This window comes from Pelophylax lessonae, assembly GCF_965119305.1.
Source record: "Pelophylax lessonae genome assembly, chromosome: 1".
Taxonomy (NCBI): Eukaryota; Metazoa; Chordata; class Amphibia; order Anura; family Ranidae; genus Pelophylax; species Pelophylax lessonae.
In genome coordinates, this window is record NC_138768.1 from 162,166,982 (window position 1) to 162,172,044 (window position 5,063).

Below are 5,063 nucleotides of genomic sequence, written 5' to 3' on the forward strand. Positions count from 1 at the left end.
ATTATCCTCAGAGAGGAGAAGGTCCAGCAACAGACTTCAACACTAGCAAGCAATGTGAATTCACATTACATGCATTGGCACTATCACCCTTTAGTGGACTGTATGCCATGCACACCTCGTACAGCCATACTGTCCCCTCTCTGTCAACAATTGGACATGTTGCAGCCACAAGCAAGGAGCAGTGAACAAGCTCAAGGTAAGAGGCTACACCTTGTGTACTCCCAGAATTTGGGCAGCTAGGAGAAAACACTCAAGACTGGAGGCCCAAGCAGTTGAAGGTCACTAAGTATCACTGCAGGCAGGCAGTAGAAAACATTCAGGAATCAAAGCTCATGCAGCATCAGTGAAAAGATGCTTCCTTCATGCTGTCAGGTGGTGCATAGAGTGCATAGGTGCAATACTCCACCCTGTGGAATTATGTCAGCATACAGTCGCACAATGTAAACCTATTCCATAGCAACCTGACATTAAACATGGAATTCAACTTACGACGCCCATGGCTAGGCTGGACGTTTCACTCCATGTATACCTCCCACTCACGGGGAGTCGCGGTTTTAATCGCTAAGTCTGTCCACTTTGAGCTCCGGGGATAGTAGACCCTGCAGGTAGATTTGTATTTCTGGATGTATTGTTGTTTGGGGATCCCTACCTGCTTATGGCGTTTTGTGTCCCTCCTCCCTTATCATCTACGATACTTCTTGAAGGGCTGGCTTACATGGTCCAACACCCCCAGGTCCCAGTGGTTTGGCTCGGGGATTTCAATAACACCATGAACCCCAGCCTTGACAGGATGCACGTCTCCGGGTCCCCTGTACCCCCCCCCACTACCACTAGATTCGCCCGCCTGATGGCGGAATTCAATCTGCTTGACTCCTGGCGAATCAAATACCCTTCCCTTCGTGCCTATTCGTGCCACTCCTCAACCCATGGTTCAATGTCCCGCATAGATCTTATTCTTATCTCCCCCTCACTGCTCCCCAGATTGCTGGACGCAGGCTTTTGCGCGCGAGGCCTCTCTTACCACAAACCTTACTGGATTACGGTGAGTTTGCGGACCGACCGGGCCAGGCCTGCTTGGCGATTGAACCCTTTTTGGATTTCTCTGATCCCTGAGGAGAGGAACATAGCCGAGAGTTGGCAGCACTTCTTCGATGATAATGCTGCCTCGGCTTCCCCCCTGGTGGTATGGGAGACTTTCAAATTACATGCAAGAGCCACTTTGACTTCCACTATTAATTCTGTTAAGGCTGACTCTGCTCGGGCGTATGAGCAGGCTGAACGGGCTTTGGCTTCGGCAGAGACAGCTTTTCTAGCTGAACCGACTCCTTCTGGGGCGGCTCAATTGAAGCTCCTTACCAGAGTGGTGGAACAGCTTGACTACGAGAAGGCGCGTAGGTCCCTCTTCTTTCAGAAACAGAAACTATTTGAACATGGTGAGCGGGTGGGTAGACTGTTAGCCTATTTAGTCCACAGTAATGACAGACCCCCAGTAATGATTACCCTCCACCCACCCTGCTGATGGTCCCCCTGTATCAAATCCAGGTGAGGTGGCGAATTGCTTTTGCGGTTTCTTCCAGGACCTCTACTCCTCAGTGGCCCCCGATGATGACTCCCCAATCTTGCCCTACCTGTCCCCGGACGTCCTACCTCAATTGACCCATGTACAGCTGACCATGTTAGAGGCCCCCTTGACGCACGATGAAATAGTCAAAGCAATTGCTCAGTTTCCAAGATCCAAGTCTCCTGGCCTGGATGGCCTCCCCATCGAATTTTACTCTACGTACTCGGAGGTATTAGTTCCACACCTTCTGACAATGTTCACCACAGCCTTTGAAACTTCTTCCTTACCCCCCTCCATGCAGGAGGCTCTAATAGTACTTGCACAACACAGCAATTCCGGTTCTAGAGTTGTGGTGTCCTTAGATACGGCCAAGGCAGTCGACTATGGTTTTGGTCCTAACTTTATCCAATGGGTTCGCATCCTATACCAGGCCCCGGTTGCCAGGGTATTAGCCAACGGCTGCACCTCGGCGGCGTTCCCTCTCACCCTCTCACCAGGGGGACCCGTCAGGACTGCCCTTTGTCCCCCCTACTGTATGCCCTGGTGGCCGAGCCTCTGGCGATTGCTATTAGGTTCCACCCGGATATCCGAGGCCTAAGGGCTGGCGCTTTGGAGGAAAAGATAGGAATGTATGCAGATGACACTCAGCTGTGCTTGTCTGACCCGGGTGAATCACTCCAGGTAGCCCTGTCCCTTACTGAACATTTTGGCCGTTACTCAGGACTGATGATTAACTGGGACAAATCCCAAATTTTACCAATAGACGACATCCCCCCCGCCCCGTTGACCCACGCTGTCCCCTTCAGGTGGTGGACCGTATCAAGTACCTGGGGATTCAGGTCACCAACTCTCCTAAAAACTATTTGCCAGATAATATCCAACCACTCTTCGCCTTATTGAAGTCTAAAACTCAAACCTGGGCACGTCTACTGTTGGGAGTTCGAGGTAGGGGGAATCTAGTTAAAATGGTTTTAATCCCCAAATTACTCTATACATTCTGGCATTCCCCGATCTATCTCCCTCTTAAATATTTCTTGCAGTTCGACTCCATCCTCAAACCCTTCATATGGGGCTCCAGCCGCCATAAATTGGCCTGGAGGAAACTGAAGAGCCCTACGGATTTGGGTGGCCTTGCAATCCCCGACTTCAATATGTATTACATAGCGTCGCAATTGTCCCATTTCTTTCATCTTCACAACTCAAACAGGGAGAGATTCTTGGCCCTTCTAGCTCCGTCCTGGGCCCTAGCCGGCGCTGACCCCTTGTCCCTGATCTTAACGGGGGTCAGGGGGTCCAGACATGAGGGAGATAATGCGAGCATGCTGTATCATTATAGACGCCTCTGGGATGTTGTGTCCACCAAGTTGGACTTTCCCTTACTACATGATCATACTCCACTCTGGCATAATGCCCATCTCCCCAAACTGGCGTCTGTTCCTGATGCGCACGCCTGGGCCCGGCACGGAATACATTGTTTAGCCCACCTGTCCTCTGGAGGTGTGCTCAAAACATTTGAGACCCTTAAACAGCAGTTCGACCTTCCCAACCACATGTTCTTCAGATATCTCCAGGTTCGACATGCTTTTTCCTCCCAGTTTCCTCAACCCTTACCAGATTTAGCTCCGATCTCTATGATAGTAGTACTCAGGGGCTCTGAACCCTAAACAACTAATTTCTCACCTCTACAATGCCCTCATTCTTCCCGAATCTACAGTGTTGGCTTATGCTATCAAAACCAAATGGGAGGGTGATGTGGGAACCCTGGAGGATGAGGAATGGGAGGATGCCCTTGATAACTGTAAATTGGTATCCCCAAAGCTGTCCGACCGCCTGACTCAAATGTATGTACTCCATAAGGCCTATTTGACCCCTCTTCTGAAAGCTAAATACCAGGCAGATGCCTCCCCCAACTGTCCTATGTGTGGGAGGGAACGGGGTACGTTTTTCCACCTCCTTTGGAGTTGCCCTGAACTCCAGGGCTTCTGGAAACAGGTGGTGGGATTCCTACATGACACCATGGGCTCCCCCCTGACACTGACCCCGAAGCCATGCCTGCTCGGTATATTTCCAGATGTTAGCATTGATAAACAAACCACCCAATTTCTACACGAGACTCTATTCCTCGCTAGGAAATGTATTGCGCAAAGGTGGATGAGGCCCACCCCCCCCGTCCTTTTCAGACTGGCTTAGGGCGGTCAACTCCCCTCTACAATATAAAAAAACTGATATATGCACACCGAGGCTGTCCTACTAAATATAATAAGATCTGGGATAGGTGGGTCCAGGTCCCGGAGACGTGTGTCTAATTTGTCTATACTGCCTACGATATGTATTGTCTGTATTGTGAATCCATTGCCGCCTCTCACCTGTTACTACGCCTTGCGGCCCCTGAGACCATGGACTATCTATAGCCCGAGGCTGGTGATGGTCCCTATTCCTGGACGTTTGAAGCTCGTGTCTCCTGCCGTCGACATGTCATTATGCTGTGCCCCATAGCTGCTGTTGCTGGTTTCATACTGCTGTGTTCTAGAGATGTGGTGTATTGTGTACAGTATTATTTGTAAGCACTCATGTTCCTTTGTACAAGTGTTCACTACTTTTTTTTAATAAAGACTACTGTTTAATTGAATACATGGAATTCAAAATAGGGTCCAGCTATTACAAAAAAAAAAAAAAAGAGGGAATCCCATTGCCCGCCTCCAATGGCCCACTCACAAAAGAAAGTTTTCAGAGACAGAGCAAAGGCAATACTAGCAGCACTGGACCTGAAAAAAGCCAGTGTAGTTAGCTTAGCTAGAACTGAAAAGAGCTAAAGTCCAGCCCAGCACTCAAGGATCACTTACAGGCTAGACCCTTGATGTCTAATGCAGCAGGATCCAGTCACAGTAAAACTACAACTAAATTGAACAACTGTACCAGGTAGCTACAAAAAAAGCAAATCAACCTTCTGTCACTACATGGAGAGGAATCTTGATTGAAAAGAACAAGTATGGCAAGTCTTAAAGTGTTACTAAACCCACAACAGTAAAATCAGTCTGTATATGCAGTAAAGCATGCTTGTTATATTCCCTGTCAAGCCTAAGGGGTTAATATCTATATTGTGTAAAAAGGCTGTTTGATCCTGGCTTCTCTGATCCTCCCCTCCTTCAACTGTCCCCTGATAATTTCCTGATAACAGAGTCTATAGAGTCAGGCTGCACATGCTCAGTTTGGTGTGTATTGCTAGAGTTGCTTTTTTTCTTGTGATCAGCACAGGGCCAATCAGCACTGTCCAGACAGAGGGTCAGAGGTCTTACAGTTTCATAGGAAAACTCCCCTTACAAGCTTTAACCAGTGCTTGGCTGGACACTAATTGAAGTCACAAGACTGCTCTAACTGCTGATGAGAAAACAGAAAATGTTATCAAACACTTATTGTACTTGTCCTTTCCCGACGCAAAACCAGGGCAGCATACTGGATAGAGCTCTGCCTCTTGACCACTCTCTCAGGACCAGCAAATAGC